The 15997-nt window shown below is 45.4% G+C and overlaps 1 long non-coding RNA gene across 1 annotated transcript; it reads left to right on the top strand.

The window, feature by feature from the left end:
• Positions 1-11954: 11954 nt before the first annotated feature.
• On the top strand, positions 11955-13267 carry LOC141350196 (uncharacterized). The gene is made up of 2 exons (XR_012358182.1): positions 11955-12933; positions 13086-13267. It is a non-coding gene; the product is annotated as an uncharacterized lncRNA (long non-coding RNA).
• Positions 13268-15997: the final 2730 nt, after the last annotated feature.

The raw sequence follows: 15997 nt of genomic DNA, 5'->3' as shown, positions 1-15997 counted from the left end.
AAAAAGTAATTAATTACTAGTTACTTATTACATCTTCAATCATGTACAGCATTGTTCAAAATAATAGCAGTACAATGTGACTAACCAGAATAATCAAGGTTTTTAGTATATTTTTTAATTGCTACGTGGCAAACAAGTTACCAGTAGGTTCAGTAGATTCTCAGAAAACAAACAAGACCCAGCATTCATGATATGCACGCTCTTAAGGCTGTGCAATTGGTCAATTAGTTGAAAGGGGTGTGTTAAAAAAACAGCAGTGTCTACCTTTGACTGTACAAACTCAAAACTATTTTGTACAAACATTTTTTTTTTCTGGGATTTAGCAATCCTGTGAATCACTAAACTAATATTTAGTTGTATGACCACAGTTTTTTAAAACTGCTTGACATCTGTGTGGCATGGAGTCAACCAACTTGTGGCACCTCTCAGCTGTTATTCCACTCCATGATTCTTTAACAACATTCCACAATTCATTCACATTTATTGGTTTTGCTTCAGAAACAGCATTTTTGATATCACCCCACAAGTTCTCAATTGGATTAAGGTCTGGAGATTGGGCTGGCCACTCCATAACATTAATTTTGTTGGTTTGGAACCAAGACTTTGCCCGTTTACTAGTGTGTTTTGGGTCATTGTCTTGTTGAAACAACCATTTCAAGGGCATGTCCTCTTCAGCATAGGGCAACATGACCTCTTCAAGTATTTTAACATATGCAAACTGATCCATGATCCCTGGTATGCGATAAATAGGCCCAACACAGAAACATGCCCATATCATGATGCTTGCACCTCCATGCTTCACTGTCTTCACTGTGTACTGTGGCTTGAATTCAGAGTTTGGGGGTCGTCTCACAAACTGCCTGTGGCCCTTGGACCCAAAAAGAACAATTTTACTCTCATCAGTCCACAAAATGTTCCTCCATTTCTCTTTAGGCCAGTTGATGTGTTCTTTGGCAAATTGTAACCTCTTCTGCACATGCCTTTTTTTTAACAGAGGGACTTTGCGGGGGATTCTTGAAAATAGATTAGCTTCACACAGACGTCTTCTAACTGTCACAGTACTTACAGGTAACTCCAGACTGTCTTTGATCATCCTGGAGGTGATCATTGGCTGACCCTTTGCCATTCTGGTTATTCTTCTATCCATTTTGATGGTTGTCTTCCGTTTTCTTCCACGTCTCTCTGGTTTTGCCCTCCATTTTAAGGCATTGGAGATCATTTTAGCTGAACAGCCTATCATTTTTTGCACCTTTCTTATAGGTTTTCCCCTCTCCAATCAACTTTTTAATCAAAGTACGCTGTTCTTCTGAACAATGTCTTGAACGACCCATTTTCCTCAGCTTTCAAATGCATGTTCAACAAGTGTTGGCTTCATCCTTAAATAGGGACCACCTGATTCACACCTGTTTCTTCACAAAATTGATGACCTCAGTGATTGAATGCCACACTGCTATTTTTTGAACACACCCCTTTCAACCAATTCAACTAATACCCCAATTGCACAGCCTTAAGAGCGTGCATATCATGAATGCTGGGTCTCATTTGTTTTCTGAGAATCTACTGAACCTACTGGTAACTTGTTTGCCACGTAGCAATAAAAAAATATACTAAAAACCTTGATTATTCTGGTTAGTCACATTGTACTGCTTATATTTTGAACAATACTGTAATTAGATTACTTTACAAATTACTCTCTCCAAAAAGTATTTAATTACTTTTTACTAATTACTTTCTAATTCCTATTGTTATGTCTTGGGTTTGTATTTTGGTTTTTGTTCTAATTTGTGATTTGTTTCAGTTAAGTGGTGGCTCATTGACAATCAACTGGCTGATTGGCATCACCTGAGAGAAGCCAATTTAAACCCTGGTCAGCTTTCCACACGCTCTCTCTCTGGCAACCAGCACTGGAGCAGCAATGATGTTTAACATTCTCTGATTTTAACTTGTTTGTAATTCAATAAATGTTATTCTGTTTGGCTATTCTAGTTTTGTGTCCTTTGTGTTGCTTCCCTAGAGCCTGGGTTGTAGCATAATGGGGGCTCGTCCAATTTTGTTTAGTAGAATGTTCTCATTGATACTTCAGTGCTGGATTTTTGATTCCCATTTGTTTGACCTTATTCTGGTGAGTATGGTTGTTAATTTTTTTGCATGAGTTTCCCTGGTTAGATAGGGAGTGTTCCAGCTGGGTTGATTTTCAATCCTTCCATCGGTTCACTCATTTGTTATTTTTCCTTTTTTATTTTTGAGGTTATCCTGGGTGGGATAACCTCAAATTAGGAATGTCCTCAGTGATAAGGGAGTTTTAAAGGTTCAGAAGGTTTCTCCAAAACCTGTGATTACTCCTTTGTCTGAGGCTGCATTTGAATTACGACTAAGAGAGATAGCCTTACAGGAGAGACAGCTGGAGGATAAGGAAAGAGAAAGACAAATTAAAGAGAAGCAGATGAATTATGAACACGAGAGGTTTCTTAGGGAGATGGATTGGAAGATGGCTTCAGGAACATCAACTCCTAGATCTGATGTTTCTTCATTTGATGTAGGATATCATATTCGGTTAGTGCCTCCTTTTTCTGAGAAGGATGTTGAGAGATACTTTTCTCATTTTGAGCGAGTGGCAATCACTTCAAAGTGGCCAAAAGCAGTGTGGACCTTACTTCTGCAGAGTGTTTTGGTTGGTAGAGCTCAGGAAGCTTACTCTGCCTTAAGCCTTGAAAAAAGTGCTGATTATGATGAGGTTAAAGCAGCTATATTAAAGGCATACGAGTTGGTTCCTGAGGCTTACCGCCAACGTTTTCGTAGTTGTACCAAAATGGCTCAGCACACTTATGTTGAATTTGCAAAGCAGAAGGAAAATCTGTTTGATAGGTGGTGTACTTCTCAGGGTGTCACAAGTCAAGAAGAACTGAGGCAACTCATTTTGCTTGAAGAGTTTAAGAATTGTTTGCCTGAGGTTGTGTCTGTTTATTTAAATGAGCAGAAGCCAAAAACTCTAGAGCAAGCTGCAATTTTAGCAGATGAGTTTGTTTTAACCCATAAGGTAAACTTTGGTGATAGACAAGCTGAGTTTCAGAGCAAAGGTCAGCACAAATCCAGATTTGTAAAATCTGTGTTTCCTGTGTTACCATCTGTGAAGAAAAGCACTAACGATAACTTAAATTCAGAAAGAGCTTGTTTTTACTGTAAGAAGTTCGGCCATCTTATTGCAGATTGTCCTGTTTTAAGTAAAAAACAGAAGTCCTCCAAGACTGTAGCCTGTGTAAGTCCTGTGAATAATATTGATTCTGTGTCTCTAGTACCATCAATTGTTGAAACTCAACCTAGGAAAGACCATTTGGCTGGTTCTTCAGTATTTTTAATGGATGGTGTTGTTTGTTTGTCTTCAGACCCTGAATTTAAACAACCTATAAAGATTTGGAGAGACACAGGAGCTTTTCAGTCTGTAATTTTGCAGGATATCTTGCCATTTGCAGAAAGATCAGCCCTTGGTTCTGAGGTACTAGTTAAAGGCTTTGGTGCTGATTATTTATCAATGCCTTTACACAATATTCATCTTCAATCAGATTTGATTACTGGGGATGTTGTGGTGGCACTTTGTTCCCAAATCCCTATAGATGGAGTGTCTTTTATTTTGGGAAATGATTTAGCTGGGGGTAAAGTGCTACCTGCTCCTGAAGTTACGGTTACTCCTTATAAATCAGATGGACCAGATCAGCTTGAATTGGTATATCCAGAAACATTTCCCGTTTGTGTAACTACTTGTGCCATGTCTGCTAAAAGGCATAAGTGTAAACCTTCCAATAATCAATCTGAAGTTTCACTTTATGATACTTTTATAGCCAAAGATGAGATGAGTTTGACAGGATTTGGAGAGATGTTTCCATCTCGTGAGAAATTAATTCATGAGCAGAAACAGGATCCTACTTTAGCATCTTTATTTGAGGATGTTGTGTTGGAAGAAGCACAGTTGGATGTAGCTTCTGGCTATTTTGTTAGTGATGGTGTTCTGATGAGAAAGTGGACAGATCCAAAAATGTCAAGTCAGGATGACTGGTGTAGTGTATTTCAAGTTGTTGTTCCAGCAGTTTATCGATCTGACATCCTGTATCTTGCTCATGATCACTGTCTTTCTGGTCACTTGGGTGTTAAGAAAACTTTGGATCGGGTGTTAAGGCATTTTTTCTGGCCTGGAGTGAAAACCGATGTGGCTCAGCATTGCAGGTCATGTCATGTTTGTCAGGTTGTCGGAAAACCTAACCAGCTGATACCGACTGCTCCATTGTATCCAATTCCAGCCATTGGAGAACCATTTGAACACGTTTTGATCGACTGTGTTGGACCTCTTCCACGTACTAAGTCTGGTAATCAATTCCTGCTTACAATTATGTGTGCAGCAACTCGATTTCCTGAAGCTGTACCTTTGCGTAGGATTACAGCACCTGCCATTTCCAAAGCCCTTATTAAGTTTTTTACACTGTTTGGACTTCCTAAAGTAGTCCAGTCTGATCAGGGGTCTAATTTTGTGTCCCGCCTCTTTTCTCAGGTGTTAAAGCAATTGTCAATTCAGCATAACATCTCTTCTGCATACCATCCAGAGTCTCAAGGAGCACTTGAGAGGTTCCATCAAACTTTAAAGACAATGTTGAAGACTTATTGCAAGGAATTTGAAAGGGACTGGGATGAGGGTATTCCATTACTCCTCTTTGCTGTTAGAGAAGTGGCCCAAGAGTCCCTTGGTTTCAGTCCAGCTGACCTTGTGTTTGGCCATACAGTGAGAGGGCCCTTGAAGCTGTTAAAGGAGAGATGGTTAGCTGTTGAGCATTCTGCTCCAATGAACCTCTTGGATTATGTGTCTAATTTTAATTCCAGACTTAGTAGAGCATGTGAACTGGCAAAGGAAAACTTGAAGACAGCTCAAACGAAGATGAAGTTGTGGTATGATCGAAGGCTAAAGAACGTGTGTTTAGCTCAGGAGACCAAGTCCTTGTACTTTTACCAATAGTTGGTTCTGCGTTGGAGGCCAAATACAGTGGACCATATGTTATTGATCGTAAAGTGGGAGAGTTTAACTATTTGGTTCAGACACCTGATCGCACACGGAAAACCAGATTGTGCCATGTTAATCTATTGAAGCCTTATGTTGACCGTAGTCAAACAGGGTTTACAAATGTCAAGACTTTAGCAATGTTGCATGCTCCATCTACAGAGTCAGAAGTTGCTGCTGTTTCTGAGACTGTTCAAAGTAGGTTGCCAAATTCAAAAATTCTGGCTGATGTGGACTCTTATTTGTCCTATCTTAATCCCTCTGAGCGTTCTGATATTATTCAGTTAGTTCAGCAACATTTGTCCCTGTTCTCTGATGTTCCCTCTTGTACAAATGTCTTAGAGCATGACATTGATGTGGGCCAAGCAATCCCTATTAAGCAACATCCATATAGGGTGAATCCTGGTAAGCGTCAGCTTTTGTGTAAGGAGGTAAAGTATATGTTACAGTATGGCATAGCTGAACCCTCTTCTAGTGCATGGAGTTCTCCATGTTTGTTGGTTAAGAAACCTGATGGGACACATCGTTTTTGTACAGATTTTCGCAAGGTAAATGCCATCACTAAGCCTGACTCCTATCCTCTTCCACGTTTAGATGATTGCATTGACCGAGTTGGTTCCCTTTCAGTCGGTCACTACGACGTCACGTCGTGACCGACGAATTGGGAACCGCTTCGCGGGTGACCTATCTACTTCGAGAACTATCAAAAACGCCAATGAACTTGGCATGCAGGTATTTGCATAATGCCGGCGCCGCCCCGCCAGGTGCGTATATAAGGCGCAGGTGCATAATACCAAATCAGCTTTTTATTGCTTCGAAGCCGGCAGACATCTGCTCACGAGAAGCTATTCTAAACTGATCTTCGTAGATCCTGTTCTGTGGGAAGAAAAAAGATCTCAGCTTGCCAAAGTTGGTTGGGCGAAGACACCTCAGCGGAGGCTCGCAGTGTTTTTTCTCCACCCTTTCTCTCTCTCTCTCTGTCTCTTTAATTTAGGACTTGAGTTCGAGTGAGTGCGTTGCCTCTCCCTGTGTGTTTCACCAGCTTGCACAAAGAGTGATTTCCCTAAAAGAGCAGCACGTTTGAGCTTTGTGTCTTTTTAAAGACAGCCACTCATTCGTGTCACGGTCGGGGTCGTCTTTTTAAAGATGGATTTCCGTCCGTGCTCCGTTTCTGGATGCGGTGTGTTCATCGCCCCCCAGGATGGCCACAAGCGTTGTCTTTCGTGTCTGGGGCTCCAGCACGCAGAGGCAGCGTTGCGTGATAGCTCATGCCCCATCTGCGAGGGCATGACTATGGCGGATTTGCGGAGACGGGTGTCGTTCCTCCGGCAACGGCTCCCGCCTTCCCAGTCTGGTGCTGCTAAGGGCGCAGCTACCAAACTTGCGAAGGATGACCTCCGTATAACGGTGCTGGGTTCGTCCAGTAGCTCCCAGCGCCCTGATCCGTTGCCAGCGGAGGTCCCGATGGAGACGAGCGGCCCGTGTTCTACGGTGTCCTCGCGCTCTGTCGAGCCTCCACCTGACGCGATGTCCACCGTAACGTCCGACCCTGAGATGGCAGCCATGCTCGCTCGGGCGGCGGAGGCGGTCGGCTTGGAGTGGACTAAACCTCCCCCACCTGAACCGTCCCGCCTCGATGATTGGTTCTTCGGGGGTGCCAGGGCTTCTCAGTCCTCGCCCCCGGTGCCTTTCTTCCCCGAGGTGCATGAAGAGCTGACGCGGTCGTGGAAAACCCCGTTTTCCGCCCGGAACCGGCCGTATCAGCCTTCGCCTCTCACCTCTCTCGAGGGTGGGGATGCCAAGGGGTACACTGGTATCCCGTCAGTGGAGCGCCCGGTCGCGATGCAGTTGTGTCCGGCCGGTGTCGCTTCCTCCTGGCGGGACCAGCCTACTCTCCCCTCACGGGCCTGTAAGCAGTCTTCGGCGCTGTCCGGTGCTGCTTACAAGGCTTGTGGGGAGGCAGCCTCTGCCCTGCATGCCATGGCATTGCTGCAGGTTCACCAGGCTAAGGCTCTGAGGGACCTGCACGCGGGAGGTCACGACTTGGCGGAGTTCTCTGAACTACGTGCGGCCCCAGATCTGGCGCTTCGTGCGACCAAGGTCACCGCACGCGCCGTCGGGCGTGCGATGTCTACCCTGGTAGTCCAGGAACGCCATCTCTGGCTGTGTCTGGCGGACATGAAGGACGCCGATAAAACCCGGCTCCTGAATGCTCCGGTTTCCCAGACCAGCCTGTTCGGCGAGACGGTCGAGGAGTTTGCGCAGCAATTCTCCGCGGCCAAGAAGCAGACTGAGGCCATCGCTCAGATCATGCCACGTCGGAAGCGTCCTGCGCCTGCCCCATCCACGTCGGCGCCTCAGCCTGCTCCTCACCGAGGGCGTCCTGCGGCGGCCGCCTCCGTTCCTCCCCGGGGCTCTTCTAAGAAGCGAGGAACCGGTCGTCAGCAGCCCGCCCCGCCTGCTCAGCCCGCTTCAAAGGGTGGTAAAAGAAGATCTAAGCGGCCCTGAGACGGGCGACCTAGAGATGGAGGGGATCGCTCTTCGGGAGATGGTGAAGGCACCACTCCCCCCACCGGAGGAGGGCCGGTTGGGGAATCTTTTGTTTCCTTTTTCTGTTCCGCCGACTTTTCAGTCGGCACCCACAAATCCACAAAAAGAGCGAATTCCACTTCCATCTCTAGGTCTTCAGATGAGCGCCGGAGACACGAGCGGGCTCATAACCCCCCCTCGTTCTCCGACTCATCAGAGGAGAACGAGAGCGACGCACGGGCTCATAACCCCACCGCGCTCTCCAACTTCTCAGGCGGTAGGACACAGCTACGGGCTCATAACCCATCATCTCCCTCCTCCTTCGCCAGAGGGTGCATCGAGTGGTGTGAGGTGTCTTCAGCAGAGCCTCCCTTACTCAACCACCCAGCAACGGACTCAGGTGAGTGTTATCACACACAACACTGCTGTCGGTGCGGCCGTTACGCACACACCGGCGATCACCTCCGTTGCGCCCGCCGCGGGTACACCGATCGTGCCTTTAGTCCTCCTCGCACGGTATCTGGGGGCGTGGGAACAGCTTCCCAGCCCGTCGCGTTGGCTTTTACGCACGATTCGTCTTGGCTATGCGATCCAATTTGCCCGGCGTCCCCCCAAATTCTCCGGCGTTCGTTTCACTACGGTGAGAGCTGCCGATGCGCACGTCCTCCGTGCGGAGATCGCTGTCTTATTGGCGAAAGACGCGATCCAGCCGATCCCTCCAGCCGAGATGAGGTCGGGGTTTTACAGCCCTTACTTTATTGTACCCAAGAAAAGCGGCGGCTTGCGACCGATCCTGGACCTGCGTTCGCTGAACCGTGCACTTCACAGAATGCCGTTCAAAATGCTGACGCCCAAACGCATATTTCCATGCATTCGTCCAAACGATTGGGTCGCATCTATCGACCTGAAGGACGCGTACTTTCACGTATCGATTCTCCCCCGACACAGGCCGTTTCTCCGCTTTGCATTCGAGGGGCGAGCATACCAGTACAAAGTCCTCCCATTCGGGCTCTCTCTGTCGCCCCGTGTATTCACCAAAGTAGTGGAGGGGGCTTTAAAACCCCTGAGAGAGAGAGGTGTGCGCATTCTCGCGTATCTGGATGATTGGCTAATAATAGCTCAAACACGTCAGACGCTGTGCGATCACAGAGATTTAACTTTAAAACACCTCGCTCGTTTGGGTCTTCGGGTCAACTGGGAAAAGAGCAAGCTTTGCCCCGTGCAGAGAATCTCTTTTCTCGGTATGGAACTGGACTCGATCGATTTGACAGCTCGTCTAACAGAAGCGCGTGTACAGTCGATTCTGACTTGCCTGAATACATTCAAGAGCAAGAGCGCGGTCCCGCTGAAACAATTTCAGAAGCTTTTGGGGCATATGGCAGCAGCCGCAGCTGTAACTCCGCTCGGACTGCTTCATATGCGACCGCTTCAGCATTGGCTTCACGATCGAGTCCCGAGGAGAGCGTGGCTGCGCGGCATTCACCGTGTTATCAGTACACCTGCGTGTCGTCGCACTTTCACTCCGTGGTTAGACCGTGCGTTTCTCCGAGCCGGTGTGCCTCTGAGACAGGTCTCCAGGCATGCGATAGTATGCACAGATGCGTCAGACACGGGGTGGGGGGCCACGTACGATGGGCTTGCGGCTTCGGGGGTCTGGACGACACCCCAGCTGCATTGGCACATAAACTGCCGGGAAATGTGGGCTGTATATCTTGCGCTCGTCCGTTTCAGCAACGAGTTACGGGGCAAAGATGTATTAGTTCGAACAGACAACACTGCGACCGTGGCGTACATCAATCGTCAAGGCGGTTTACGCTCGCGTCACCTGTCGCATCTCGCCCGTCACCTCCTCACTTGGAGTCAGAAGAATTTGAGGTCTCTTCGTGCCATTTACATCCCGGGCACGCTCAATGTAGAGGCGGATGCGCTCTCTCGGGCTGCGCGTCCCGGCGAATGGCGACTCCACCCCATTGCGGTTCAGCAAATTTGGAGACGTTTCGGCAAAGCGCAGATAGATCTGTTTGCTTCCCCAGAGACGACCCATTGTCGCCTGTTCTATTCACTAGCCGACGACTCGCTCGGCGTGGATGCATTGGCACACAGCTGGCCGCGAAACATGCGCAAATACGCGTTCCCTCCGGTGAGCCTCATTGCGCAAACCTTATGCAAAATCCGGGAGGACGAGGAGAGCGTGCTGTTGGTGGCACCGTATTGGACAACCAGTAGTTGGTTTCCAGAACTCTCTCTCCTCGCGACAGCCCCTCCGTGGAAGATTCCCCTGAGGAAGGACCTTCTTTCTCAACAAGAGGGCACATTATGGCACCCGCGCCCCGACCTGTGGAACCTCCATGTGTGGTCTCTGGACGGGGCACGGAGGATATGAGTGATTTACCGCAAGAGGTATCTAACACTATTGCTGCTGCGCGAGCACCGTCTACGAGACAGGCTTACGCGCTTAAATGGAACCTGTTTGTCGACTGGTGTTCTTCCCAAAGTGAAAACCCCCGAGAATGCCCGATTAGTGTTGTGCTTTTATATCTCCAGCGTCGTTTGGAGAATAGGCTGTCACCATCCACTATTAAGGTCGATATCGCTGCGATATCAGCTCACCATTCACCCGTAAACGGTAGAACAGTGGGTCAGCACGACCTAGTCATTAGATTTCTCAGAGGCGCTCGAAGACTGAATCCTTCGCGTCCTCCCTCTATTCCTCCTTGGGACCTGTCCTTGGTGCTGAAATCACTCCAGGAAGCCCCATTTGAGCCTCTGCATAGTGTGAGTGTTAAATTTCTTACAATGAAAACATTAACTCTCCTTGCTTTGGCTTCTGTTAAGAGGATAGGGGATATTCATGCATTTTCGGTCGATGAATTGTGTCTTCAGTTCGGGCCGGCTGCATCCAGCGTAACACTGAGACCCCGGCCCGGCTTTGTGCCCAAAGTTCCCACCACTCCTTTTAGAGATCAAGTGGTGAATCTCCAAGCACTGCCTTTGGAGGAGGCAGACCCAGCCATGGCTTTGTTATGCCCTGTGCGTGCACTACGTGTGTATATAGACAGGACGCAAAGTTTTAGGACCTCAGATCAGCTCTTTGTTTGTTACGGTGGTCAGCAGAAAGGAAAAGCTGTCACCAAGCAGAGGATGTCCCATTGGATTGTGGATACTATAGCCCTTGCATATCAAAAGCAGAATGTGCCTTGTCCATTTAATTTACGTGCCCACTCTACACGCAGTGTGGCATCATCTTGGGCACTGGCTCACGGTTCCTCGCTAACAGATATTTGTAGAGCTGCAGGCTGGGCGACACCTAATACGTTCACAAGATTCTATAGTGTTCGTGTCGAACCGGTTTCCACTCGGGTTCTTTCTACTAACTAGTTAAGAATGCCGAGGGTCGGCTCGTGTGTCGGCTTGGAGCCTCTATTTTGGTGCTGTACAGTTGCACCAATATGGAAGGCCATCGGGGCAAAAATGTCACAAAAACTGTTTTTGCCTCTCCTCCACCGCCCTGATAGCTGGTGTTGCGGAGCATCCGCTGTCAACCTATCACTGATGTATTCTCTGTAAACCTGTGTAGGCTAGGCGTCCACATTTGTCCCCTACGTGGGGTTCATTTGTGTGTAAAGTCCGTGGGGTTCTAATCCTCCACGTTTTTCCTTAGCAGAGCCTGCTCTGCATCTCTCAACATACCATGTATTGTTCAGAGACTTATTTTGAGCAACCTGTTGGTTGTTTCATATATTTTTATGTCATCCATTTAACCTTCTTAGGGGATGGCTTCCGCAGTGTTCTAACTCCGCTCAGTTTAGACGCTTCCCCAGTTCGCTGCTTCACTATCGTGGGTTAAGGAACAGGTAGTGACCAGCCTTCTGCATTTTGCCTTAGGTTCCGCCCCTTTATGTGGAGGGCGGAGGGCTTTTGCAGGCACTGGAAGGGTTCAGCTGCAGTGGCGTTTTGGTAGGGATTCCCAATTCGTCGGTCACGACGTGACGTCGTAGTGACCGACTGAAAGGGAACGTCTCGGTTACGTATGTAACCCTCGTTCCCTGAAGGAAGGGAACGGAGACGTCACGTCCCGTCGCCACAGTTTGCTGTTCCATTGCTGTTTCAGGCCGGGCACTGTTGCTCGGCTTCTCAGCAATAATATAGCTGATTTGGTATTATGCACCTGCGCCTTATATACGCACCTGGCGGGGCGGCGCCGGCATTATGCAAATACCTGCATGCCAAGTTCATTGGCGTTTTTGATAGTTCTCGAAGTAGATAGGTCACCCGCGAAGCGGTTCCCAATTCGTCGGTCACGACGTGACGTCTCCGTTCCCTTCCTTCAGGGAACGAGGGTTACATACGTAACCGAGACGTTCTGCAACTTTTGTCACCAAGTTGGACCTTCTGAAAGGTTATTGGCAGGTTCCTCTTAGCCAGAGGGCTCGTGAAATTTCTGCTTTTGTGACTCCAGACCACTTCTGCCATTATAATGTTATGGCTTTTGGAATGAGAAATGCACCTGCCACCTTTCAAAGGTTGGTAAATAAAGTGTTGGAGGGAGTTGTTGGATGTGAGGCTTACCTTGATGATTTGGTTATTTTTAGTTCTACCTGGTTTCAGCACCTGGTCCAGCTTGAGGAGGTCTTCAAACGGCTAATGGCTGCAAATTTAACCTTAAATCTTTCAAAATGTGAGTTTGGACAAGCCACAGTAACTTATCTAGGTAAAGTTGTTGGTCATGGACATGTGTCTCCAATAGGAGCAAAGGTTGAAGCCATTGTGAATTTTCCTGTACCATCATCTAGGAGAGAATTGAAAAGGTTCTTAGGCATGGCAGGGTATTATAGGGCTTTTTGCAAGAACTTTGCCACTGTTGCTGAACCTTTAACTAACTTGCTTAGTCCAAAGGTTTCGTTTACCTGGACTGAGTCATGTCAGGTGGCCTTTGACAACCTAAAGGCGTTGTTGAGCAATTCTCCTGTTCTTGCTGCCCCTGATTTTAATAGACCTTTTAAGCTAGCTACAGATGCTAGTGATGTTGGGGTGGGTGCAGTTCTGCTTCAGGATGATTTAGAGGGTATTGAGCATCCAGTCTGCTATTTTTCTAGGAAATTTGATGTCCATCAAAAACACTACTCTACCATTGAGAAAGAGGCTTTGGCCCTGATTTTGTCACTAAATCATTTTGATGTGTATGTGTCATCCAGTGTTCCACTTATTGTGTACACTGATCATAATCCTCTGGTTTTTCTCCATAACATGAGAAATACAAATCAACGTTTGATGCGATGGAGTTTATTTTTACAGGGGTATGATCTCAAGATCTGTCACATTCGTGGAAAGGATAATGTGTTGGCAGATGCACTTTCAAGGTCGTAAGTTGTTTATTTTGTTTTGATATATTTTGATGATTCATGTCCTGTAAACAATGTTGCTTTTGGTTGTCCAATAGCAACACTTTATGGGTGGGGGTGTTATGTCTTGGGTTTGTATTTTGGTTTTTGTTCTAATTTGTGATTTGTTTCAGTTAAGTGGTGGCTCATTGACAATCAACTGGCTGATTGGCATCACCTGAGAGAAGCCAATTTAAACCCTGGTCAGCTTTCCACACACTCTCTCTCTGGCAACCAGCACTGGAGCAGCAATGATGTTTAACATTCTCTGATTTTAACTTGTTTGTAATTCAATAAATGTTATTCTGTTTGGCTATTCTAGTTTTGTGTCCTTTGTGTTGCTTCCCTAGAGCCTGGGTTGTAACACTATTTAGTACACGATACAAAGATAGGCTTGAAATGGCTTGAAGAAATAATACATAAAAGTACATCAATTATTCTGGTCCCACCTAAGCTCCAATTCTCTCTAACTAACTATTAACTACTTCTGCCTCAATATACTCCAACTACTGCTTATTAATACAGTACTAAAGAAGTTGTTAATATTAAGTATTGGTAGAAATGGGGAGGGTTAATGACATAGAATAAGGTTTTGCAGAATCAGGCATTAAAATGTGCTATTAAGTATTAATAAACAGCCAGCATCTCATTATTATTAATGCTAATATTCAACCAGTTAATAGTGAGAATTGTAAACTTAAACCATGTTAAGTCCACTATTGTTTTAGAGTCCATACACAGTATTTAGTTACATCAGAAGTAACTGTAATTAGATTACAAGAAAAATAAGAGTAATCCCTGACTTTACTTTTCTAAGGGAAAAGTAATTAAAATACAGTAACTAATTACTTAGTTACTTGTTACATCCAACACTGGTCCTGTCTGAAGATAATCCCTATCCAGGAAACCACCCCTAAATCATGTAAAGTCAGAGTGGGTGTTTAAACTGCTGAGACACTTCACATGTCAATGACTGTAGTATGGGTTCCCAAACAAACATTATTGGAAACCCAAACAAAAAAGCACACACAAAATACAGAATAATATAGTGCAAGCACTGTTAAAGGTTTTGCCACAAACTTAACTTTATGCTGATTTTACGAGACAGCATTACACCTCCATGAGAAATCTTGTGACATTTTAATTTCATGAGATCTTGTCGCATGAGATCTCGTCACACCCAGGCACGGATTAAGACAGTGTAGTGCCCCAGGGTGACTACATACAGTATATATATACTGCAATGCAATTATTCTAATTTTCCCAAAATAGTTGCATTACTGAAAAAATACTTAATTGACATTAAACAGGGTTCCTTTCAAGGACTTCCCAGGTCCAATACTCTCAAATTCAAAGACTAAATGTGGGGACACATTTCAAGTGAGAGCAAGGTTACATCGTGTTACCTTTTAAGATACATTGTTACAGTTCCCTTTCGAGGAAACTCAAGCTGCGTCACTGCGGTGACACTTTTGGGACGCCTCCAGGGGTAAGTGCATCTGAATGTGTATATCAAATTCAACCAATGGTGAGGCTAAACCACGAAGACACGGTGACTGGAGAGCCAGGAAGTATATTGCTATCTGAAATATTGCCAAAGACGGCGTTACAGGGACACAGGAAGTAAGGCAAAGGAGACGCAGCGTCTCGTTCCCTTCTCAGGGAACAACAGTTACATACGTAACTCGAGACGTTTTCATGTGTAAAACACAACTATGCAAAAAAGCATTTTGGTATGAATCAACATTCACATACAGAATATATAAGCATTTAAAGCGAACAGTTTAGCTTAAAAAGTCTAGAATTTGTATGATATTATCCTACACTACACAGGAATAATATGGATGTTTTCCAGAAAACTTCTTGCATAAAATAGATTCAAGCACTTTCAATGACCTGTATCTATGTATGTATATTTTCAAAACTTCCGGGGCCTTAATTTTTTTCCCAGATTCACAAACTTTCAAGGATTTCAAAGACCCGTATTAAACGATTGATGCGTCATGAAATTGAGCGGTTAAAACCCGATTGCGCATTCCGTAGTTTTGTCACGGGTGCCCACACATGGGACTCGCCCAATCCCGTCTATGGATAATCCGGCTCTGGTCACACCCATGTAATTTCCAGTGAAAAAATATGTTTTATATTAAAGGTACATTGTGTAACTTTTAGAAGGATCTCATGACAGAGATGCAATATTATATACATAACTTTAATATTAGTGGTGTATAAAGACCTTACAAAATAAACTTGTATTGCTTTTATTACTTGGTGGGTCCCCTTATGTAAGTCAACGCCATGTTTCTACAGTAGCCCTTAATGGACAAATTGCTCTATATAGCGCGTTAGGTCACTACGTTGTCTCAGACAATGACATGTTTGTCACATGGTTGCAATTCACATTACTGCTAGATGCCGCATAAACAGTATCTACCCAGTTGACCTTTGAGTGGCTCCTCCCCCTTTTTAATATAGCAAGTAGCATTTAGTTTACTTCACAGTCTAAATTCTAATGAGAAGATGATGTGTAGATTGATGTCATAAAATGGTTGATCTGTATTGGCAGACGTGGGAGACTGTAAGTTTGAAAAGCTTACAAAATGAAAATCTCTAACTTTTAAACACAAAGTTTTATTTTAAAGAGGATTGATTGAAAAAAGTGTCTGTCTTCTGAGCTGTTTCAATCCTCCTGACATCACAGTAAACAAGAAATTACTTCAGAAAGTTCTTTATGTTTGCACAAGCTCTGTCAGTGTGCGTACCATTGAGATTATCAGTACGTACAAGCCTTATGTGTGTAGGTTTTAGCTACCAATTTTGCTGTATCAAAACAACATTTTGACTGCTTCTGATAAGCAATTACTTTTTCTGTGCACACAGCTTACTCTCTCTCTCTCTCTCTCTCTCTCTTTTATTCTCTCGGTCTCTTTTGCCCCTCCTTCTGTTTTCCCCAATGCTCTCAGATGTGCACTGGCCTTTATGCCTCTCACAAAATCCCATCTACAGCTGCTGTTTTAAATAAATTGCAATATTTTATGGTTGATTA

Source organism: Misgurnus anguillicaudatus, chromosome 17 (assembly GCF_027580225.2).
Source record: "Misgurnus anguillicaudatus chromosome 17, ASM2758022v2, whole genome shotgun sequence".
Lineage (NCBI taxonomy): Eukaryota > Metazoa > Chordata > Actinopteri > Cypriniformes > Cobitidae > Misgurnus > Misgurnus anguillicaudatus.
The sequence above is the reverse complement of the archived record's forward strand: the minus strand, read 5'-3'. Positions and strand labels throughout refer to the sequence as shown.